Source organism: Myotis myotis, unplaced genomic scaffold, assembly GCF_014108235.1.
Source record: "Myotis myotis isolate mMyoMyo1 unplaced genomic scaffold, mMyoMyo1.p scaffold_m19_p_7, whole genome shotgun sequence".
Classification (NCBI taxonomy): domain Eukaryota; kingdom Metazoa; phylum Chordata; class Mammalia; order Chiroptera; family Vespertilionidae; genus Myotis; species Myotis myotis.
In genome coordinates this window covers 26,260,281-26,286,253 of record NW_023416379.1, presented here as the reverse complement: position 1 = coordinate 26,286,253, position 25,973 = coordinate 26,260,281, and the positions used below count along the sequence as shown (strand labels likewise).

Genomic DNA, 25,973 nt, shown 5'->3' with positions numbered 1-25,973 from the left:
AGGTCGCCGCGCCGGCTCCGCTGCGCCCGGCCTGCCGGCCTCCGCGGGGTCTTCCCGGCCGCTCGGGCCTCCTGCCCTTGCCTCCGCGGAGGGAGTGGGTGCCGTTTCCTGGGCGGACGGCGGTGGGCAGGTCCCCCCCACCTCCCCCCCAAACACACACCTCACCCCCCCTCCGCCCCTGCTGCACCGTCCCCGGCGGAGGCCGCAGGTGCCCGGGCCCCGCGCTCCGCCGGCCGCGGTCGAGGGGAAGGGGGTCGCTCTCGGGGGAGAAGAGTCAGGCTAAGAGGCGGTGGGGCCGGGGTCTGTTTACCACCTCTCGCGGCCGCCCCTCGGAACCTGTCATGTCCAGCCTGGAAGAGCAACTTCAGGTGAAGACTCTCGGGTGGTTGCCATGTCTGAGTCCCAAGTCTTGTTGTGTATACACAGCTCTTCGGATCGTGCAGAGTAGTCCTGTCATCCGTAGAGGCAAAATGTGTGTTTTGTTTTGTTTTCATTCTTGAATTAACCGAGCAGACACGGTGAAGTGGATCTTACAGATCTGGAAATCGAAGAAGCAGGGTGTGGTTTTTTTTCCCCCACAAAGAAGTGAAATTCTTAGGGAGATTAACAAATGGGAACTCCCAGCGAGTAGTTCACAAGAAGAACTTACAGTTAACAAGAGGACGTGCGGCTGGTGTGAACGGGGCAGGTCTCCGATCGGCATCTGGTGGAACTTGTGGATTTGGGGTGGGAGGTGAGCATTGAGCAGCTGGGGGTCGGAGGTGTTTATTCGCCTCCATCCGTAGTCCTAGAGGAGCAAGCCGAGCGAGTTTGAAGCTTTCTCTATCACATCCGTTTTTAAAATAAAAGGCTTCCTAGAAGGTCTTATCTAATGGACGTGGTGGGCATGGATGTTAACTGTTTAATGATTCATAACTGCTAGTAAGAGCCTGTCTGAATAGCAAATCAGGAACAGGTTTTTAGCTTTCATCTTTATGATGGTTGAAACTAGTTGTCAAAATCTCCAAAACTTAAAGCCCGATGCGTAGTTACGGTGCAGAGCGCACTGGCTCAGGAGGTTTGAGGCCTGGGTCTTGGACACCATTCTGTTGTTAACCGACGCTGTGACCTGGGGCCAGGCACCTTCACTCTTCAAGCATATACCATGAGAGTCAAGTTCTTCCAAACAAAAATTCTGGGAAGTATAAAAATTCACACAGGCCTCTCTTTTAGAAGTTACCTGTGCAGTAACTGTGGCTAAGATGAATGAATTCTATCTTTTTTGCATAATCATGTATGTTTTATATTTCTTTTTTAAAATCTTGGGAGGAAAAAAGTTGGGCGTCTTACATAGCGAGGAGTCTCAAATTCATGTTGCTGAACAGGGAGTTTTAGGCTTTGGCTGCCACAGTCTCTGTCGCATATTCTTCTTTGTTTTTTACAAGCCTTTAAAAAATGGAAAAACCAGCCTTACCTCAGGGGCACACAAAACAGGGCCTATAGTTTGCTGACCTTTCTAAAGACTGTTAGTTGCAGTGTGGGGTATATACTCTCTTCATATGGCTTTGGTCTGGTCAGAACATGGTCTTTTTGTAGAAATAAAACATACTTTCAACTCACTTAGGAACTAAAATTCAGGAGAAACTTCCCATGTTATATTTTGGTTTATGTCCTGGGTGGGGAACCTTTTTTCTGCTAAGGGCCATTTGGATATTGATAACATCATTCGCTTAATATAATTAACTTAATATAAACTTATGTTGCTATGAAAAAAAGCTCCTAGGTTTATTGAATTTTGAATCCCACCTACGGTTGCCTTGGCAGGGCCAGACCAAATGATTTCTCGGGCCTTACATGACCCAAGGGCTGGCTATTCCCCACCCATGGTTATGTCTTTGGGCTGGGGGGAGCGGAAATAAACTGACTCATTTATTTAGGATTTTAAATGTATTATTTCAGATAGACAAAATTGTTAATTAACCTTTGCTTAAAATATGTTTAATTCAATCCACTTATTTTCATGTTTTGCTTAATTTTATTAACATTGAAAAATATCTATTGCCTTTTTGTATATAGAGAGAGCTTAAATAGCATAAATATTCAGGATTTAATTACAAGTTGGAAGCTATAAGAAATCCCTACAGTGGAATTCTTGCAGTAACATATATTGCAGTGGCATTCTGGGTATCTTGAAGGCAATTTATCTAAAAATTGGCTTAAGACATAAAATGTGGGATAAAAGCGAGGGAATGTGAACTTAATTGGCTTAAGGGAGTTTGAGATTGAAAACATAGCCCTCCATTGCTTTCTAAATGGGAAGCATTTGGGGAAACTCACATACTGTTGAGTTACCTACCTAACACTGGTTGGGCATTGCACAGTATCAATAGGGTAAGAAGCTCTCAGGGACCTTGTAAGTTACAGGAATATACATGTGTAACATAAAGCAAAACATGAATACCATAGGAGAGGTACAAAGGAAGGATGATCCGGAGAGGCTTCTTAGTTCTGATGGAGTTTAGTGTGGAGGAAGGGCGGTGGGATTAAGAGAACTTCCAGGCAGAGAAAAAACATGACCAAAGGTGGAAAGTGCAGGAGCCTTTCCAAGGACTAGCAGATAGCTTGTACCCAAGGTAGAGTATGTTTTCCGGGCAATGGAACATAGAATTAGACCATATTAGGAAAGATTATAAGAACAGATGGAAGATTTCATGTTTCAATAGGCAGTGGAGCTCACTGGTAGTTTTTTACTTTGAGTGAGGAAGAGAGTAGAGGCTGGGCTTGGAGGCTGGTGCAGTGGTCTGAAGTGGATGCTAGATAATGGGCATCCAAACTAGGGTGACAACAGAGGAATAGAAAAGGAGTGGCTGGATGAACAAACAGGTCTGTTATTGAAGGGCTTCTGAGTAGTCACTATGTGAGATGCTTTGTGGGATAATGTTTAATTGAGGCCAGATGATCAAGGCTGGGTGGAGAGCTTTGAACTGTGAAGGCAACAGGTAGTTGTAGATATAAGAGAAATGACACATAAAAACAGTGCTTTGGGAAGTCTTTAGGAGATCAGTAGAACAGGAGGTAGAGGGAAGAAACTGGAGTTGAATTTGGGGACTGATTCTAAGTGCTTGTCCGAAGTGGTGATCTAGACCATGGTACTCCAATATAGGAGGACGGGAGGCATTGGTGAGGACAATTATTTTATCCTGGGGCAGGCGAGTTGCCACAACTGGGGAGAGGGAGCAGTTCTAGTGGCATCTGGTGGGTAAAAGGGAGAGATGCTGCTAAACTTCATACAATGCACAGGACAACCCCCCAGCAAATAATTATCTGGCCCAAAATATCACTAGTGCTGAGATTGGACCTGTGGTGGCAGAAGGACAGAAAATGAAGCTAGAGATAGAGTAGAGATTATGAAGGTAGACTTGGTGATATTTAGATGATATTAAGATGAAAGAAGACTAGGACAAGGATTAGTCTCTGTTGGACCCCACTCACAATTAGAAAAGGGGCTGGAAGAGGGCCCAATTTTTAAAAGAGATAATGAGTTTGATGTCGGCATTTTGAGATAGCAGTGGAAATCTCCAGGAGATGGTTGGAAACAGTTAGAGATTTGTCCACCTAAGTGCTGGTTCTTACAGTGAAGTTCAGGCGTCTGGGGTCTCTTTTTCATCACCTAAGTGTCTTGCTTGGGGGCAGGGGACAGATAGCTCCTCATACTGTGGGCATGCATCTATACATCAGGGCTTTGATTGATGGAATCATTTTCAGCATTTTGTTAATAAAAGTCGTGAGAAGGCTGAGTCATCTTGGGGAATGAGTCTAGGAACAAAGAACAGAGGGCCCAAAACTGAAGGAGGAAGGAGCTGGCATTTATTGAGTGCTTATTATGTTTCTTTTACCAGGCAAGTAATTTCCATGGAGGAATTCATTTGATCCTTGCAACAACTCTGAAGTGGATATTATTTTTGTTTTTTAACTAGGAACTTGATAAGCAGAGAAATTAAATAACTTGTTAGTGAACAGAGTCTCTCTTCCTTATCATTATCCCTTGGCACCTCTCAATTCTTTCTTTTTTAAAAAATATATTTTATTGATTTCAGAGAGGAAGGGAGAGGGAGAGAGAGAGAGATGGAAACATCAATGATGAGAGAAAATCATTGATTGACTGCCTCCTGCACTCCCCACACTGGGGATCAGTGAAAGAGCAACCCAGGCATGTGCCCTGATCTGGAATCGAACCGTGACCTCCTGGTTCATAGGTCGATGCTCAACCACTGAAACACACCGGCTGGGCTCAGCTCTTTTGTACTTTCACAGTTCATGTGATTGTTTTGCCCAACGTTCTTATGAAGACTGGATATTCTAAATTATTTGTTTTGAGTTATATATGGATTTTCTCCTTCACATAGTATATAGTTTTATGTATAATAATGTCTTGAGACACAGCCACTTAAGAGAAATAGGAAGATTCTTGAAGTTGGTATCATGGGCACACAGACACACAATTTTACATTACTACAACTGTCAAACATCTTTAGGTATGTTCTGACTTTAAGGGTTTGTTTATGGAGACAGTATGGCAATACACAAAGCGAATATGAATAGCTAACACTTTATAGAATTATGCTCCACACCAGAAAGGAGCAGAACTCAGGGGGAGAAAAATCTGTCTTTATAGGATTTAATTGTAAGAAATTCTGCTGTCTGCTGCACAAGAAAATAGAGGTTTAAAAATATTTTTTCCCAGAAATAATTTATTTTATTTTTTAAAGATTAGGGAAGGGATGCTATTTACCACGCTAATAAGTATGTTTCTTAGCTTTTGCTTAAAACCTCTTTGCTGGGAAATGTTTTAAAGCTTCTTATAAACTTTGAATGTGTAATAATTTGATAAAAATTTCTAGTACTAACTGTTCCTTTGTTGAAGGTTATAAACAATGTACCCTATTAATGAGGCTGAAAAAATCTTTTAGATCATTTGTGTTGAGCAATATCTTGTTAGACTATTTGAATAACACATTAAGTTAATGGGGGGAAAGTGACAAGAATTAAACATAAACCATTTTGTCTTTCTCTTAAAATTTGTTCAATTATAAGAACTACTCATTAGTGATAGGATTAAAATAGGAAACAGCCTCATTATGCACTGAAAATTATAAACTTAATACAAATAAATGTCAGGTTTGTTATTCTGGAGTAGGGATTATTTTCATTTGTAATTCCTGAATCCCTAAAGAATTATAAGAAACTATAAAAATAATCTTGCCTTAATTAGACACTTTCTTATACACAGTTGAAAAACCATACACTGTGAAAAATGTCACACTTAATGACTTTATGTAGTGTAATATTTACTTTAAAAATGTCTCTTTTTTTATATTACATTGTGCTAGTTTTGGTCTATTTTTTTCCTTAACCAAGTCCCACGGTTAGAATCTTAGTATTTTGGGAATTCATGCTAAGTATTTTGATGGAACAGTAAAGAGCATGAGAGATCTGTGTAAGGAGCACTAAATATGGGAGGCAAGTTCCAGTCCTGTCTCTAGCTGGCTTTGTGACCTTGAACAAATCACTTACTATCTGGGTATTCTCACTACCTGAAGTGATTGGATTGGATTTTCAGACTCTCACCACAACCTTAAGAAAGTAGCACAAAGACTTGAAATTAGTTGCTTCATGATTTTGACACTGGAATTGATTTCTTTTTATATTCTTTGGGAGATTTGAGGTCCATCGTGCTTGGTTCTTTAAGGCATCTAGATGGCCAATGAGAATTTTAAATGGGTGACAGACTTTGCATTTCCAGTGTTTGTCCTCATATATGTTTCATTTTTCCATAGTCTTTTCTGTGATAGATGCATTTTCATTTTTCTTTTCCCTGCTTTACCTCTGTGTAAGGAATTTATGTCTGATGGATTGCATACGTATAGGCATGACCTAAAAAATCAGGATATAATAAGTTTGACTCAGAGATCTTTTTTAAAGTTCATATCATACACCAGATTTCATTGGGATTTGATAAATTATAGGACTTAGATTTTAAAAAAATTACATCTCTTCTTCATTTTGTTTCAAGAATTGTATGTTGAATTTGAGTTTATCTTGTTAAATGATGAAACTGGAATTTATCATTTATCTCCTTCTAACCTCTTAGGTTTTGGATTCCTTTGAGATTCTGGCATACACACTGGACATCTGTTTAGACAACATAGTTAAACAAAATTTTGTGTATAATTTTGTTTTCAACCTCCCCCCAACCTAGTCAAGTTCATCCCATGGACTACTACAGTAAGAGTTTTAAGGAAGAGCAGACGGATCTGTGAAATGCTGAATGAACATGTCTTTCTTAAAGTTTTGTATATTTTTAATAAATACTTCTTCATGGTTACTGTTTATATTTGGGGCGTATATGCAGTAGTGAAAAACCAGAAATCTTCCCCTGCCTTCTTGGATTATACTTGTGCTAAAGTAAAAATGGAAAAGAACTGTGTACAGTTAATATGAGTATCATGGGAGACTGGGGGGATCTACTTAGGTGTAAGGGAAGGCCTCACTGAAGAGACATAGACATAAAGTAAAGGAGAGAGAATGAGATGTTTCACATAGAGGGAACAGCATGCAAAGGGCCTGATGCTGTGAAGGGCTTAATGTGTTTGAGAAAATGAAAAGTTGGAGTAATATGAACAAGAGCGGAGAATGGCTACAGGTCTTGTACACAGTGATAAGCAGTTTGGATTACAAAATACTAAAGGAGCCAATATCCCTGATGAACATAGATGCTAAAATCCTTAACAAAATATTAGCAAATTGAATCCAGCAATATATTAAAAAGATCATACACCATGACCAATTGGGATTTATTCCAGGGATGCAAGGCTGGTACAGTATTCATAAATCAATAAATGTGATATGTCACAAACAAATTGAAAGACAGAAATCACATGATATATCAATAGATGCAGGAAAAGCATTTGACAAAACCTAACACCCATTTTTGATAAAAACTCAGCGAAGTGGGAGTAGAGGGAGCACACCTCGACATAATAAAGGCCATATATGACAAAGCTATAGCCAACATCATACTCAATGGGCAAAAACTAAAATCTTAGAAAGTGAAACTAAACAAACAATCCCATTTATCACTGCAACAAAAAAATTAAGATAGTTAGGAATAAACTTAACCAAGGAGGTAAAAGACTTGTACTCGGAAAACTACAGGACATTGAAAAAAGAGCTAGAGGAAGATATAAACAAGTGGAAGAATATACCATGTGTATGGATTGGTAGAATTAACATCATTAAAATGTCCATACTACCCAAAGCAATCTACAGATTCAATGCAATCCCTATTAAAATACCAATGGCATATTTCACAGATCTAGAACAAATAACTCCAAAAATTTATATGGAAACAAAGACCCTGAATAGCCTCAGCAATATTGAGAAAGAACAACAAACTTGGAGGAATCACAATACCAGACGTCAAGTTTTACTACAAAGTCACTGTAATCAAAACTGCCTGGTACTTGCATAAGAACAGACATATAGACCAATGGAACAAAACAGAGAACCCAGAAATTGACCCAAGCCATTATGTTCAATTAATATTTGACAAAGGAGGCAAGAACACACAATGGAGTCAAAAAGTCTCTTCAATAAATGGTGTTGGGAAAATTGGACAGATACATGCAAAAAATGAAACTAGACCACGAACTTCTACTATACACAAGAATAAACTCAAAATGGATAAAAGACTTAAATGTAAGATGGGAAACCATAAAAATCCTAGAAGAAACCATAGGAGCAAAATCTCAGACATCTTGGGGGGGCGAGGTGTCATTCGGGGAAAAAGGAGACATATGTAATACTTTAAACAATAAAATAAAAAAGAAAGAAAAAACAAAGTCTCAGACATCTCTTGTAGCAATATGTTTACGATACATCTCCTAGGGCAAAGAAAACAGGAGAAAGTAAACAAATGGGACTACATCAAAATAAAAAGCTGCACAACAAAAGAAACCATCAACAAAACAAAAAGGGAGCCCACTGTTTGGGAGAACATGTTTGGCAATGATACATCTGATAAAGGGTTAATATGCAAAATATATAAGGAACTCATACAACTTAACAAAAGGAAGACAAACAGTCCAATTAAAAAATGGGCAAAGGACCTAAATAGACACTTCTCCAAAGTGGACATACAGACGGCCAAGAGACATATGAAAAAATGCTCCAAGTCACTGATCATCAGAGAGATGCAAATTAAAACGACAAGGAGGTATTACACCTGATAGAATGGCCACCATCTACAAATGACACAAGTGCTGGTGAGAATGTGGAGAAAAGGGGACCCTAGTACACTGCTGGTAGGAATGCAGACTGATGCAGCCATTATGGAAAACAGTATGAAGTTTCCTCAAAAAATTAAATATGAAACTGCCATTTGACCCCGTATTCCATTTATACCACGGAATACTATGCAGCAGTAAAAAGAAGGCTTTCTTACCTTTTGAGACAGCATGGAGGGACCTAGAGAGTATTATGCTAAGCAAACAAAGCCAGTCAGAGAAAGACAAGTATAACATGATCTCATATGTAGAATCTAATGAACAAAATAAATCCAAAGACATAGAAGCATGGAACAGACTGTTGAATCTCAGAGGGAAGGTGGTGGGGGGAGTGTGGGTGGAAGGGTGGTTGGGAAGAGATAAAGGAACTTGTATGCATATATGCATAACCCATGGACACAGACAATAGGGTGGTGAAGGCCTGGGATGGGGGATGGGGACAGGCTAGAAAAGGGTCAAGAGGAGAAAAAGGGAACATATGTAATACTTTGAACAATAAAGATTTTTTAAAAATATTAAAAGATTTTGTTCAGCAGGTAGCATCATATGAATTACATTTTTTAAAAATTACCCTCCTGTATAGAGAAGAAAATACTGGGACAAGCAGAAATAGATTGACTAGTAGATATACAGTAATTTAGGTAGGGGACAATGACTTACATTAGTGGAATGGAGAGGAGTGGACATATTTGAGATATTTTTAGGTGGTAGAAATAGGAGGTCATGATAATGGATTGGATGTGAAACTGAAGGAAGAGGGAAGAACTCAGGGGTATTGCTGGATGTTGTCATTATTGGATTGCTGGGAAAGAATGTTTTTTTGTTGTTTTAGTTTTTTGCTTGTTTTATTTTGGAGGAGGGATAATGTGAATTTAGGAGTTTCCTTTAGTCAGTCTTGAGTTCTCAGAAGCCTCTGAGATTGTCAAGTAGGCCTCTATCAGAGAGAACCAGTTATCTTAAGGAACTCAGATATTTGGCTTGGAGACATCAATTTGAAGATTATCAGTGTATTAGTGATATTTAAAGCCATGAAAATAGGTGAAATCTCTGAGGAAGAGACTGTGGGAGTATAGGTTTGGCTAGAAATAGAACGCTGAGGTTGTGTAAACTGGAAGGCCACTAGGAAGGAGGCGTAAGAAGGACAGCCAGAGTGATTGTAGGGAAATTGGAATGTATATTGGATCATGTCATGGATGCCAAGTAATGCAAGTTTTCAAGGAAAGGATAGTTAACTGTATTGAGTTTGACTTAGAGGTTGAGAAGATGTGGGCCATTGGCTTTGACAACCTAGAGGTCATCAGTAACTGAGATGAGCCAGTTTCATGGCTTTGTAGAGATGGAAGCCAGATTTAAGTGACTTGAGGGGTTACATGATAGCTCAGGCCTAGAAATTTGGTGTATAAATAGCTTTATAAAGAAGTTTGCCTTTGAAAGGAAACAGATATGGGGTAGAAGATAGAGGTGTATGAGGATATAAAGGAAGTCTTTGTTGAGTGTAAGAAATACTGCAGCATGATTTTAGTTGTTAGGATTAATAAAAGAAGGAAGGAAGATGAGAGAAGTCCTTGAGAAAACAAAGTTCAGGATCCTGACTGCATAGAGCAGTGGTTCTCAACCTTCCTAATGCCGCGACCCTTTAATACAGTTCCTCGTGTTGTGGTGACCCCCAACCATAAAATTATTTTCGTTGCTACTTCATAACTGTAATTTTGCTACTATAAACAATATGTAATTATATATCTGTTTTCCGATGGTCTTAGGCGACCCCTGTGAAAGGGTCTTTCAACCCCCAAAGGGGTCGCGACCCACAGGTTGAGAACCGCTGGCGTAGAGGGTCAGTTCTTTGATAGGAAATGGATCATCCTCAATTTTAAAAGGAAAGAAGTAAAAACATAAATACAGAGAGAAGTAGGTATATAGATTTAATGGAGGGAAATTAGAATATTCTAGCCTAATGGCTTTTACTTTTTCTACAAACTGAGGCGAGTTTAACAATTCTGTAGTGAGAAATTATCTGAATATGAAAGTAAGAAAACTATTCACCGTGTCATCAAAATAAATAAAATATTTAGGAAGAAATTTAACAAAAGCACCAAGATGTTTTTACTACAGAGACATTGCTGAAAGGAATTAAAGAAGATTTAAATAAATAGACAGTCTGTGTTCATAGATTGGAAGATTGAATGTTGTTAAAGTCATGGTTCTCCCCAAATTGATCTACAGAGTCAGCAAAATTCTTATCAAAATCCCAGAAGACTTTTGGAGAAATTGTCAAGCTGATTCTAAAATTTATAAGGAGATGCAAAGGACCTAGAATAGCCAAAACAGTTTTGAAAACGAACAAAATAAGAGACTGACCCTAGCTAATTTTAAAATTTAACTAATCTCAAATAATCAAGAATGTGTGATTGGCAAAAGGATGAGCATGTAGATTAGTGGAACAGGATTGAGAATCCGGAAATAATTCTTACATTTATGATGATTTGGTTTTTGAAAAAAAATGCCAGGACAGTTCAGTTGGGAAAGAATAGTCTTTAAACAAATGGTGCTGGAGAATTGGATATCTGTATGTTTAAAAAATGGCCTTAGGCATATTTTTGTGCTATATACTTAAGACAGTACACAAAAATTATCTCAAAATAGATCACATACTTAATTGTAAAACCTAAAACTATAAAAATTCTAGATGATAACATAGAAGAAAATCTTTGTAACCTGTGTTAGGCAGAATTCTTAGATGTGACACCAAAAGCATGAATCATAAAAGAAAAACTGATAAATTGGACTTCGTTAGCATTTTTTAAACTTTTACAGTTTAAAGGATACTTAATATAAAAAGTTAAGCCACAGAATAGCAGAAAATATTAGCATGTTAAAAACATGATAAAGTTCTTTAATCTCAAATACATAAAGAAATCTTGCAACTCAATTATAAAGAAAAATTGTATTAAAAATGGGGAAAAGACTTCAATAGATATTTCACCAAAGAAGATAATATGAATGGCCAAACCACATATGAAAAGATATTCAGTATTCATCATTAGGGAAATGCAAATTAAACTACAGTGATATGCTGTTACACACTCGAGTGGCTATAATTAAAAAGAATAACATGACATAGTATTGGTATTGTGGAGGAACTGGAATCTTTATACACTGCTCTTGGAAAATGATTTGGCTGTTTTTTAAAAAGTTAAACATATTATATGAACCAGCAATTCCATTCTTAGGAATCTACCCAAGAGAAATGAAAACGTGCACACAAAAAAAGTGTAAATGTCTGTTTAACAGCATTATTCACAATAGTCAGAAATTGAAAAGCAATAAAAATGTCCATCATATGATGAATGGATAAACAATATGATATATCCATGCAATGAAATTCTGTTCTGTAGTAAAAAGGAACAAATCACTGATAAATGCTACAACAAAGGTAAATGCAAACACGTAAGTGGCAAAAGCTAGACACAAAGGAGTACATATTGTGTTTGCTCTCATGATGAGTTTCTTTTCTGTATTGAGATATTTGCAGTCTGTTTTTTATAGTGTTTTTTTTGTCTTCATAATTTTTATCCCAGGTATAATATTTATCTAATCTAAGTCATCAAGAAACATCTTTATAAGCTTATATTATCTGCCCTGGCCCATGTGGCTTAGTTCAGCAGTTGCCAACCTGTGGTCCACGGACCACTGGTGGTCCGTGACGTCTGAAAGGTTGATGACCGCTGGTTTAGTTGGTTGAGCATTGTCCCATGGACCAAGAGGTCCCAGGTTCCAGTCCAGGTCAGGTCACACACCAGGGTTATGGGCTTGATCCCCAGTAGGGGGCATGCAGGAGGCAGCTGATCTATGTTTCTCTTCCTCTCTTCCTCTCCTTTCTCTCACTAAAATTAATAAAAATATTTTTTAAAAAGATTGTGTTTTCTTTTATGGAATTAGAAAGGTACTTGAAATAATAATTTAAAAACTATAAAATACCATTCATGTTTTGTTTTGTTTTCATTTGATATCCTATTTCTTTGAACTTTTCCCTGATCTTCTCAATCAGATAACCCTCCTGTAACCTTCCCACATTGTTCTATATGTTTTCACTTATATACATCTTATACTTTTAGCCTCCTGTTCAGGTGTCTATGTTTTTCTTAAAATGTGGCAAGCAACTTGAAGTGTTAGTTTATCCTTGTTTGTTTCGCTCTATCATTCTGTTCATGATAGGCACCCAAAACACATTGGACTGGTTAATTTAGCACTTCAGGGCTTCATTTCTCATCAGTACATTGGTGAGTGCTAGCCTCACCTCTCACTTTGTCATAATACTTTAAAAATTCCAAACACCAATTATGAACCTTTTTAAACAATATGGAACCTCTGAGACCAGATTGTATAGATCTTTCAGTTAGACTGTATGTTAATGAAAACTTTTGAAGTTGTTCAGTCAGGTAACTCTAGTCAAATACAGTGAGCATGCATATTAAAAACTTTTCTTTAAGGTACTGTACCTTAATGCTATTCTCCTCTTAATTTTTTTGAGATGTCAGGTTCACTTTATTAGTAAACTCACATGAGTTTTTTTGCCTATCTTGAAGTATAATTTCCAGTTCTTGAACTTGACAATGAACAGGTAGTGGTAGACAACTAATTTAAATAAGGAAAAGTCAGTAGTTTCTCATTTAACTTAGTTGACTCTTTTGGAGGGAAAGTATAGCACTCTCATAAAATGCATGACAATAGTGAAAGCACATCAAATCTGAGTGGTCATGCCTAACCAGCCTTAAAAATTATCTGCCAACTCTCACCCTCACATCTCACCATCTTGTTTCCTATTATTCTCCTAACATGGAATTTGGGTTCCAACCCAGCAAATCCGTTTTGTGTTTCTCACAGTTACTTGCTCTTTATCAGTTTCTTTTCATCATGCTACTTTTTCCATGTGCTGTACCCTCCCCTCTCAACTTCCATGCTTCCATCCTCCCCATTTTTCAAAATGTGACTTAGTTTTTGTAGACTTTGGAAATTTAATTTGAACAACCTCACCCTCACTCTGAGGCTTTCATTTGCCCATCCTTTTGTAGGAATTTTGCACTGTGTATAGCTTTTTGTTTGTCATTGCTTAGCTGCCTTTCTAGTATATTTACATCCCAACAATACTGTAAGCAAACTGAATAAAACTCAGGTCTGTTTTCTTTCATGACCTCATGAGCTCTGTGGCAGCAAAAGTGTATAGTAGATGTTTAGGAAACAGCTCACTTTTTAGGACAAGCCACTTGCTTAACCTTGCTGTTGCTCTGCATTCATAAATGTGATTGGGATGATGAATTAAAGCAAATCTAGACTTCTCACCCTCGGATGTAAAAAGGCTTGGTTACTCTCTTCCCAGCCCAGTCAACATTCTGGGCTTGAAAAGAAACAAGGAGGCTGAAAGAACAGGAACAAGTAGCATTCTGAGCTCTGACTTTGCTGCTTTGCTGACCAATATTGTCAGTTCCCCTTCTTCCCTTTTAAAAACCTTTTCCCCCCTATATTTTATTTTATAGCATAGTAATTGTAAGTTTTAAAAAATAAAACTAGGAATTTATTGGCAACTAAAGAAATAAATTGTGGCAGAATCTGGATATCTTGACACATTCTATATTCTTTTATAAAACGTAATAAAGCACAACTTGAGTTGACTCCCAGTGTACCTGGCTGAATGTGGAAGACCACAAATCCATGTAGAGATGAGCATGCTGGTCACGCTCACAGTGGTACCACATAGGGATAGCACATTCCCTAGCACAGGCCACTGATACTGTGCCACGTCAAAATTACAGATTATGCTACTTGTCATGGTCCATATAAATAGTGAAAACTGCAGTTGTTAAACCTTTAAAATCTAAGAGTCTACTGTATTCTGTGCCTGCCTTCAAAAAAGCTAAGGATTTAATAACCAGAGGAAGAGAGTTTATGGTTAGAATTTCTATTACTACCTACAGTTTTGAACCCCTAGAGACAGAAATCGTTTACTTCCCTAATCACATTTCTGCTGATTCCCCCAAGACTTGATTCTGGAGCGAATGCAAACATGGTGTTTTCCACTTGCACCTAACAAATGGCAAAAATAGAATTGTCATAGTTACTAATTGCATTGTATCATGGTTATTTTCTGCTTAGTGTTCCCTTTTGCTTCCTGTGTTATTCATTTGACCCTGCAGACCCATTTGCTGTCTTCCTATTTTTCTTCTTCTTTTTATTGCCAAACAACAGATGACCCAGATTTCTTCTCTGCTGCCTGTACCCTCCCTAAACACTAGTATTCTAACGGTTTTATTCCCCTTAATCCCACCACCTTTAAAAAAATAAAAAGATGCTCTCAAAGTTCACTTTTATCCTAGTCAGCAAATCCAGTAACCGTTTCTTAGGTCTTATTCTGTTACCACCTCCCTTGCAATTAACACTGAATTACTTCTTAATGGAAATGATCTCATCTTATTTTTGTTCACCATGATGCTAAATTATTATGTCTTTAGCATCTATAAGTTTTTAAGTTTGGTACTTGTGTTAGTCTTTTAATAAAGACTAGATAGGCCTTGATGTAGTCACAAGCATGTTTTGCAGACAATGGTATTTGGCAGAACTTAAATAACAGTTTTGTTTTTATTGAATTTATTACTGTTTTTGTTATCTTCTATTTATTTCAAGTGATATTTATTTTCCATTTATATTATGATATAACTTCCTTTTAAAATTAATTTATTAACTTTTTGAAAAGTTTTGATCTAAAGAAGAAATATTAAGAACATAGTAGCACAAGTGGCCCATGAACATGGCAGAATTTGTGAAGGTGATATGCCAGTGTCTGAAGTTTGGGAAACACTGGCATGATGGAAAAAGCCAGGCTTTGGGGTTTCACAAAGCTAGGCTCATATTTTGGCCATGTTGATATCTCTTCTATGATCTTGGGCAAGAACTTTTCTCTTTGCCTCACTATTTTAATTTGTAAAATGAATGTAACAATGCTTGCTTTTTAGGATTTGAGGATTATCTTAGATAAGTACTAGCATACCACTCTATAAATGGTAAATTTTTCATCATCATCATCATCAATTTTGTTACTTTGTTTCCTCATTTAGTCAACAAAAAAATATTTCATATAATTTTAAAGATACAGTTTAATTCTTAGGATTTCTTACTCTCACATTAGTACTTAACTGTTCTGGGCCTTAGTTTCCCTGGGCATTATTTTTTTCATCTGCATATTGAGAATAATATAGCACCAGCCTCCTAGGATTGTTTGAGGACTAAATTAATTGATAAAATACCTGGAATAGTCCCTGGTACTTGCAGTAGTACTATATAGCTATTAGCTATTATTATTGTTAGTTATGTTTCTAAAATGTTGGTTATAAAACAAGCATGATAAGCCAAATTATTTCTCTATTTTTTAATTATTAAATTGGTACTTTCCTACAAAGGGGAAAATTGACCCTGAGACAATAACAAACTAGATGAAGTACATAAAGTTTTTCATTATCAAATATTTAATACAAAACCATGATAAAATACAGAATAAAACACTGTGCTGATACTTGAATTTTACACCAGATCTTATTCCTTTGGAGCTAGATTTATAGGATTTAGCAGTGGCTTTATTATTCCCACTTAAATCCCTAACACAATTAACTTCACTCCTTATATTTTTGTTTATCATCTTATATAATAAAAGCCTAATATGCAAATCGACAGAACAGCGGAACTACCAGTGGAACAACTGGTGGAACAACCGGTTGCTATGATGTAAACTGACCACCAGGGGGCAGATGCTCAACGCAGAAGCTGACCCCAGCCTGCAGGCCCCAGGCCAGCCAAGATGGGTGCCAGCAGGTGCCCCCCGATCGCCCTACCGTTCACCCCACAGATTGGCCCTGATCGCCAGCCAGGCCTAGGGACCCTACCCATGCATGAATTTCATGCATCAGGCCTCTAGTAATTCATATTTAAGTATACATTTGTGTCATTTTTTAAAGGAAACATAATAATATATGATTGGTACTTTGGCAGAAATAGTTTTCAGAGGGTAGTTTGTGTTATAATTACATGTATGATATGTAATAGACTTAATATAAAATTTACACTCAGATAAATAATATTTGCACTAGAAAAGATCTTCGAGATAGAATCCAATCTTTTCATATTATTTAGGAAACTTGAGATAGCTGAGTTACCTATATTTACATAGCAAGCAGTTATCGAAACTTGATTCTGTGGCCTATCCACCAAAAACTAACAATTCTTGCTTTACAATATAACAGAACTATTTTATAATACAATGTACATGAACCTACCTCTGGGCAAATAGGATCCCTTATAAAATAAATTAGTTGTTCAGGGCATGGGTTTCAATCCATGTTCTGTTACTTGCTGTGTATCCTTGAGCAAGCTTACTAGTGTGAAACAGTACCTCTTAGGGTTGTTAGAATGATTATATTAGTTAATATGTTACTGAGCTTGGACAGTACCTGACACATATATACACCATTTATATTAGCTTTTATCATAATCATCATTGCCATCATCCTCACCCTGTAATAGCCTGCAATAGCCCGTAGCACAGATTAAAGCAATATCATAGTAACAGTGGAATAAATAGGTGTCTCTTTATCACAAATAATAGAAATTTCCCAGGCCAAGGTTTGCTGCTGCCTGACCACTGGTAAAGAATATGTACCAGAAATTATATCACAGTTACTTAAATTTGTTCAGTCTGATTCTACTCACTGACTACACACACTTCAGCGCTCCACTTGTTCTATGTGTTCATGAAAAATCATGGGCTCCCAATTCCTCCCACTACAGGAGCAATAGTGGTGACATAGTACAGTAGGTAAAAATACATTTTGGAATCCTCAGCTCCCCCACTTACTTTGACCATGGGTGGGCTATTAACTTCTCTGTGCTTTAGTTTTCTCATCTGTGACAGTGGGAAAAAGGTCCCTGTCTTTCAGGGAGAAAAATTCCTGATATGAAGACTGAATGAGCTAATTTATAAGTGTTTAAAATGATGTCTGGTCCACGGTGTTTAAATATTTAACTTCTATTATATTTTTTAATTTTTTTATTAAGTAGGCATTGCTGAGACTCTAGAATAGTCAGTTAAGCCTCCAAGTAAGAAAACCAGGGGGGTTTGACCTGACTAGTGTGGCTGGGTTGGGTGTCATCCCATGCACCGAAAGGTTGCTGATTGGATTCCCACATGTGCCTGGGTTGTGGGCTCCATCCCCAGTAAGGGGCATGCAAGGATAGAGGGTGTGCAGGGGAAGCTAATTGTTTGCTCTTACATCATTGTTTCTCTCTCTCCCTCTCCCTCTCCCTCTGTCTCTAAAAATTAATAAAAATATTTTTTAAAAATGAAATAAAACAGAGAAGTTTGATTACTTGTAACTGGGTACCTGAAAAATAGTATTCCTTAATCAAAAATTATAATTTAATACTAGAGGCCCGGTGCACAAAATTCGTGCACGGGTGGGGTCCCTCAGGGTGGCCTGCAGAGATTGGGCCCTAGCTCATGCCCCCAGCCTCGCAGCCCTGCCTGGCACCCCGCCTTGGCCTGGTGCCACTGGCTTACCTGCTCCACCATCCTGCTGCAGTCCCACTGTCATCGGGGCCCATTGAGGCTCGCAGCATCTCCACTGCTGCCAGTGCCGCATTGCCGACACCTGCCATATTCCCCGCCGCCCCAGGCCAGGGCCTCCCTCCCTTTCCCTGGCCAACCCCGCGCCCTGGTCAAACTCCCTGAAGAATTCCCAGTTGAGAGGACAATTTGTGTACTATACTTTTATTATATAAGATGGCATATTATAAGGAAACAGGTTGTGGATGTTGGCTTTTCATGTTATGTTATATATCTTACTGGTTTAATGTGACCATTTATCTTGAAAGGTGTTTTAGAAGGACACTTGTAAGTCTGGTTGTGCTTGAGACAGTACCAACTTACGCCTTTTTTCCAGTCATTACTATAAATAGTGCTTCCTTTCATTCTTGCATATGTCTCAGGTTAGATGTAAATTTTGTGGTCACCCTAAGTATAGTTTACTGGCCAGATTTATTTTACTAAACTATCCCCATGCTCCAATATTTTCTAAAGACAAATTCTACTATTTTAACCTTAAGTTTTAGATGGTTTGTGGTATTCTTGAAATCACTTTTGCATTTTTGTTGTTTTTACCTTTAGTCTGTATTTCAGTCTTTTTTTAAGTTTTTTGTTGTTGTTAAAGTAGATAATATGAAAAATTGCTGTAATTGGGAATTTGAGATTTGAATTGAACTACCAATAAACATTATAATAGGCAGTCATATTGTTTTTCATATCAGAGTCCTTACATTTTGAGGCTATCAGAAGCAATTTATTTTAGATAACTAATGACATACTGATTATAAGCAGTAAAATATTTATTGGTCTGTATGTACCAGCCTTATCATAGTAGACTGTCAATGACAGTTTATATTGCCTAAAGCAATACAAAGAATTGAGTCAGTCCTAGCTGGGTGGCTCAGTTGTTTAGAGTGTTGTCACCATATGCCAAGGTTGCGGGTTCGATCCTGGTCAGGGCACATACTAGTACAAGAACCAACCAATGAATGCATGAATAAGGGGAATAACAAATCAGTGTTTCTCTCTCCCCCACTAAAGTCAATAGATAAAAATTTTAAAAAAGAATTGAGTCAGATATTGCTAAGAGGAATCTCTTTAATTATCTATACTATCAAGAAATTCAACTCAATAACTTTATAAACTTTGTTGTTGTTGTTAATAATCTTCACCCGAGGATATTTTTCCATTGATCTTTTAGAGAGAATGGAAGAGAGAGGGAAAGACAGAGAGAAACGTTGATGTGAGAGAAACACATGGATTGGTTGCCTCCTGCACGCACCCTGATCAGGGCCCAGGCCAGGGAGGAGCCTGCAACCACGATACATGCCCTTGACCAGAATCTAACCAGGGACCCTTTTTTCCACAGGCCGACGCTCTATCCACTGAGCCAAACCAGCTAGGGCTAACTTCATAAACTTAAAATCTACTTCGATCCTCTTGAATGTTGATTACTTAACACATTTCTTATGGCTCCTTTCTTTAGCAGGTAGAATAAAATCTGCCTTTCAAATATTATTAAGTTTCCAGGTATTATATCAGTAATCTGTATTGTTATAGTGTGCTCATATGATAAATTTCTATGGTAATATTACCAGGGGGGTAAGAATATATGTAATATATTTGAAATTTTTCTGCTGAAAAGTTATTGTATGGAAAAATTTACTTCTTACAAATGCTTGCTTATATAGAAGGGGGATTAATACTTATCCGATACTTACCTAATATTTCAGTGCCTGATATAGTTAGTAAGGGCTCAAGAAAAGTCTGATATGTCTATTTTGCTATAGTACTTATGACAGGTTTTATATATTTCTTTTTTTTGAGGTGGTTTATAAACTAATGTATGTCATTTGTCAATAATGTATACAGTTTCTTATTTTTACCTAAGGATACTGTTGGGGAAAGACAAGGAGAACTCATCCTTAACTGAGATAGGACAGTGGTTGATATGTGAAAAGGAGGTTATACATGAAGGTATGAGTGGAAAGAAGAAAAAAACCCGAAGAATTAAGATAAAATCATAGCAGGAGAAAGCAAAGAAGCAATGTGATCTTGAGCAGCAGGCTTGAAATAAAAGATCCTTTGAGTTGTGTAAGCCAAGAAATAAACATTAAAGATTTTGGATAAGAACGTATTATAGTGAAAGTGAGTTGAGATATTTGCTCTAGTACAATTAAGGATCTCAAAAGAGTTGGTAAGATTGCATTTCACTTTAGACCTGAGTTTAGTAAAGAAATTTGGCAGTGAAGTTGGTGATGATAGCTAGTCATCTGCAAACATGCTTCATTAATACAGTAATGGATATTAGTTACCTACTTGTTTGTTGGACTGTACTCAGTATTTAAATTATTTTTGTAACAAAGGAAAGTTTTAGAGATTAATGTGTCCACATGGCTTGTGTTGACAGCAGTGTTTGAAAGAAAATTGTCATGTTGGAATGAGTGGGCTTTGATGTATGCCCCTATCTTCTCTGCCATTGATTTTTTTTTTCTTGATCTTTTCTCCTTGTCATAATTTATTGCAATGGTGAACATGATATTTGTGGATCATGTATAATAGAAACTATCTGGACAAAGCAAACAATGTTTAGTATTAGAAAATATTTAAGTTTTAAAGAAATGTTAAAAATGATCTTTCCAAATAAAAAAGGTGCAATTCAAGTGAAGACTGTCTAACAGAATGAATTTGGTAAATCAGGGGGGTGTGAGCACCATCAGGGAGCAATTCTCTTCAGTACTAAGTGCCTTCCTGTGCAAAGTACAGAGCCAGGTTTTGCAGGGGAATTCCAGTATGACTAAGTCATAGTCTCTGCCCCCAAGAAGCTTGCTGGAGGGACGGGGGTATAGGGAGTGTGTGGTGTAGTTAACATAAAGACACAGATAACAAATAACTCAAATGGTAGAACCTGGAGTACTAGTACAGAGAAAGAAAAAGTCATTTGGTTGTGGGTAAGAAGTATAGAAAATGTTACAGGAAGGGGGAGGCTCTTATGGTGGGTTGTGAATGAAGAGTGTAATTTAAATAGGCAGAAATAGGTTAGAGAGTAATCTGGTGAGAGGATAGCAAAAGTATGGAGATAAGAAAGCTCAATCTAGATTGGTCAGATACAACAGGGAAGGATGTTTGGGGCTATGTTATGGAGAGTCTTGAATGCTAGACTTAGAAGTTTGGTCTTTAAAATATAATAAACATTATTTGGAGCTGTACTTAAGGATTGTTAATCTGGTAGTTTGTGTATAGGCATGGAAAGAGACTGCAGCCTCATTAATAAAAAATATTCATTCATCCAGCCAACAAATCTATTGATACTGTGCATTAGAAGTTATTTTGGTACTGGGAATATAAGAATATAAGAGATCTTTCTTCCCTGTTCTCTGGAGTCTCATTCTTTTGGTAAATGTTTACAATAAGTAAGTAAACTGTAGGGTGCTAAAGGACAGCCTCTGAGATCATGACACTTGAGATTTGAATGACTGAAGAAGCCAGCCAAGCCAAGATCTCCAGAGAAAACATACTGAGGCTATAGCAAGTGCAAAGTTCCTGGAGCAGGAACAATACTGACTTTTAGAAGGAAAAAAGGAAGAGGTGTTTTAGATTTCATTTATACTATGGAAATGTATATGTAAGGACTATGCCTAATACACCAGTGAAGGATGAGATAATGCATTTTCTTTGAATTAATTTCCTTGGTTACTCCAGTTTTCTCAATACGTTGAGCCACTTTGCCAGAAAACAGATGCCTAGCTGATTTGGCTTAGTGGATAGAATGTCAGCCTGCGGACTGAAGGGTGCTGGGTTCAATTCCGGTGAAGGGCACATGCCCAGGTTGAATTTTGGTCACCTGTTCATACTTAATGAGTCAATATGATACAGATTTTTGGACTGGAACACTTGGTGTTTCCCTGGGCAGGATGGCTTCCTCTTCCCTGGATTCTTTGTCCATCAGAGTCGAGGAAGATGGTATAGCAAAGGTGGAAATTTATTGAAGAACAAGTACAGACTCCCACATGGGGAGGGGGAAAGAATCTCACAGCACAGACTCCCACATGAGGAGGGGGAAAGAGTCACATCGAATCTCCCTCTCCCCCTGCCCCCCGTATTTATAAAGACTGCAGTTCTTGGTGCCATGATATCCCCTCTGGTCACTATTCCCTTAGATTGGTTACTATAGTAACTCCTGAGCTCAGAGGTCAAACCTCATGTGGGGCATGTGAGGTCTTCCTCCCTCATTGTTCTATTCCCTCTGGGCTTTCTTCCTCCTTTATTTTGTAAATATAGACATTTTTCCTACTCCCAGTTCCTTTGTCTTATGGAAATGTAACTTCTGCTGGCTCCCTGTTCCCTTGTCTTATGGAAATGTACCCTTTTGCAACTCTGTACCCCTGTGTTTTTTTTCCTATGGACCCCCAATTCTAAAAATTCCCTAAACCTGCCTATTTCATCCCTAAAAATTCCTGTTTCAAATAGAAAACTAACTGAGCTCTGTGCTTGGGCATAGCTTCTCAAAAGGTTGCTTGCCTGCCTTTAGGAGTAGATTGGATGCTGACTCTTAAGATGGATTACTAAACACTAGAAACAAAGGCTTTTCTCTGGGGCAACAACCCCCATCCTCGTATTTCCCTGACATTTTATTTTTTTAGAAATATAAATTCCAGTTTTTTGTTTGTTTGTTTTCATTTGGAGGGTAAAGTCTGATTGCTAGTATTGTAAGCAACTGTAGAAATAGGGATTTTAATCTCTGTCCCAGGCTCACCCTCGCTTTTCTGGGTGAGTCCCTGGATTTTACAGGGAAGATTGAGTCTTTTCCATGGGTATTTTTGGCACTCATTCTTCCATCTTACTGCATTAGGTGCCACTCTGTCTGCTTTCTCACTGCTAAAGTTTATTGACATTTCTTGTCAACTCATTGTTCCCCCTTCCCTCTTATTTTTGTGTATTTATACCCTGTATCATTTTAATAAGATTTCTGAAGGGAGAGGATAAATTCCTGTGTTCAGTGTATTGTCTTAAATCAGAAGTTCAAAATACTTAGGAATGCATGAGAGCATCCTCTAATTTAGAAGACTTTTCATCAAAAATTATAATAAAACCCACTTTGGTACTTAAAGGCATTAGCTCTTAGCTCTCAAGAAAATGTGGTTTTCAAGAATAACTTAGTCTCTGAAGTCCTAGACTGGACAGTATATTATGATCAGAGTAATGAAGAAAAAGTAGTAATGATACTTGTGGACCAGACTCTATTATTAAAATACTTTATTAAATACTCATTGCATCCTCACAGCAACTATATGAGGTAGTATATTTCCACAGTTTACCTTGTTAACATAAAAACATTCAAACCTGTAAAGAATTTTTGTGAGTTTGAGCCAAACTGTTGACATATGCTGGGAAGCAGAACCTCAAAGAATTGATATAATGCTCCGGAGATGGTAGGTTTACATCCATGTTTATATATTGCAATCAAAGGAAGGAATGTAGGTGGGTTACATGAAATCCATTGGTGATAGACTATAGAGGCCGGAGAAAGCAAAGCGGGGAAACCCTTGGGATTGGATATAGAGTAAAATGATAGACACATACTTAGGTGGGTGCAGGAACAATTAACATGATAATGAAGGAATTTGTGGTATCTGTCCTGGCACTCGGTTGTGCCCCATGGGGTCCAGAAAAAGGGAAGTTACAAGTTACCCAGACATTTCAAGGGTGTATTATTATAGATGTAAAAAGACAGGCTCAGTTAAGGTAAAGGTTGACCTTGTCAGTGAAGATACGAGCCTAGCATGTAACTACCCACCATAACTGCTTTTAGTTAAAGTTTAATTTCAGACCATCCTTTGTGGTTACTTTAGGTCTCTGAGTTTGCAAGACCGCCATGCAGGCCTTCCCTGAGCTTGTCAGTTTAGCATGTGGCCCCTTTCGTCCACAACCTGTGAGGAAACTGAGGCACAGTGAAGTTCTATAACTTGCTCTCAAGTGCTTATGAATGATACAGATGATTTGCTTGTCACATTGATCTCTATAGGCATTAAAGTAAACTATAATCAAGTTTATTTTCCTAGATGTTAGTGGCTTTTGGTAAATATTATGGAACAGAGTAGTGAAATCAATCCTCCTGGTTATAATCCCCAAAGAGTTCTCTCTCACTTATCCTCTTGCCCACTCTTGCACTCTCTTGCTTCGTGACCCGCACTCTTTTGCCATGTGATCTTAAGCAGCCGCATGGTCCATGGCCACGTGGACCCCACATGCAGCGGACTACTGGGAACACAAGCTTAACTAGCCAGATGCTAGACTGGACTTTGCTTTAATATGGAGTGGAGATTCTGGGCAGTGACCTTAATCTTGTTCCTAATGGAGACAAGATCGGACTTTTTCTGTTATGCCCAGATTTCAAGATCCCCAATAGACCACACCAGGGAGCCAGCCCTGTCCGATGCAAAAGCAAAGAGTCTTTATTCGAGCTAGCTCGGCTCCCCGACCACACTCACCGACACAATGGCAAGCCAAGTTGCAGAGAGAGGGCTAACCCGGTGGGAAGGAGTTTTATAGGAGGGTGGAGTAAGGGGAGGAGAGGTGACCGTGGGCCCTGCCGATTGGCCAGGCACAAGTCGGGTCCCGCCACACAGGATGTGGTCACATCCATGGCGCGCACGTTCCTTGATGGTCATTGGTTAGTTTAAAGAAGTCCTGGGTGTGGCTAGCAGAGTAGCAGAGGCTTGGGCTTCCGGCAAGAAGCCTTTGCCGAGCACATGGCCAAGGTAAGATGGAGGGCGTAGCCGAGCACATGGCCAAAGTAAGATGGAGGGCGTAGCCCTCGCCCCTTCATTTCCATGGCAGGACAGAGGGAAATGGGACCTTGGAAATCCAGGGTTTTAATTCCACAGAAATAAAGATTGCTCATCCTCCTATGTGAGTCTTAGGAAATTCCTTTCCTTTGCAGCATTGCAAGAGCTCCACTTCCACAGGTAACAGGTGGGGACACAGAAGGCATTCCACCCATAACAGAATGACCCTATATTTGTAAAAATTATGTGTATTACATATGTGTGCTCATGTATTTGTATACATGTAGAAAAAGTTGAAAAGTGGAACTAGCTGAAAGAACTGACGAAAGGAATTGTTATTGTTTTATGGGAATTGTAGGAACTTTTCATTCTATATCCTTAAGCACCTTTCATTTTATAATGTTAAGAAAATAAAGCTTAATAATTCACATTAACTATCAGCAGTATACCAGCCACCACCAGCTGGGTTTCCTAGTTGAATTAGAATCTAATGGTGGTGTAACGTACCCTGCGAATCACAGAAGGACGCCTCAAGAAGTCGAATTAAAGAGTCACATTTATTGCAATTCGGGACTATGAGGGGCCATTCCCCAAATCTCATAGTAGTAAGATGGTGGCAAAACCAGACTTACATAGGCAAAAATCACAAAGGTGTTGATTACATCCCAGGGTTTGAAATGAGGCACCTGGCTCCAAAAAAGCAGATTACAAAAGCAGAATTAAGCATGTTAATTACAGTTTCAGGTCTCGGGGTCACTGAATTGACAGAAATACATTAGCTAGAGCCCTTGGGTAACCTGGGTTAAACTTAGGCATGTTATCTAAATTACAGTTTTGGGTCTCCGGATCACTGAGTTGATAGAAACACATTATCTAGAGCCCTCGGGTCTCCCGACCACTGAGTTGTCAGGACAATTTAGAGTAATTGTGCTGTCCTGGTCTCGGGACCACTGAGTCACTGAAACACATTATCTGGAACCCTCGGGTCTTGGGATAATTGTGCTGTCCTGGTTCCCAGGTACAGAAGAATGTGCTTCGATAACCAGTAAGATCACAATCAATGGGATAGTCACGTTACAATCAATAAGGCATTCAATCGAATGGGATGATTTATACAATTCAGAAAATCAAAGTAACTTTTATATTGTTAAGCCAAACAACAGGATGAGTTAAACTACAGTTTCCACCTGAAATGGTTGCTACCATACTTCAATGGGTGGGGTCTGGGAATCTGTA

The 25,973-nt window shown here is 38.3% G+C and overlaps 1 protein-coding gene and 1 long non-coding RNA gene across 11 annotated transcripts in view; both read left to right on the top strand.

Annotated features, from left to right (window-relative positions):
* The window catches only part of REPS1 (RALBP1 associated Eps domain containing 1), an 81,482-nt gene that overhangs the window by 737 nt on the left and 54,772 nt on the right, over window positions 1-25,973 (top strand). The gene's annotated exons all lie outside the window — the stretch shown is intronic.
* LOC118659871 lies at window positions 4-6,369 on the top strand. The gene is made up of 2 exons (XR_004968733.1): window positions 4-368; window positions 6,131-6,369. It is a non-coding gene; the product is annotated as an uncharacterized LOC118659871 (long non-coding RNA).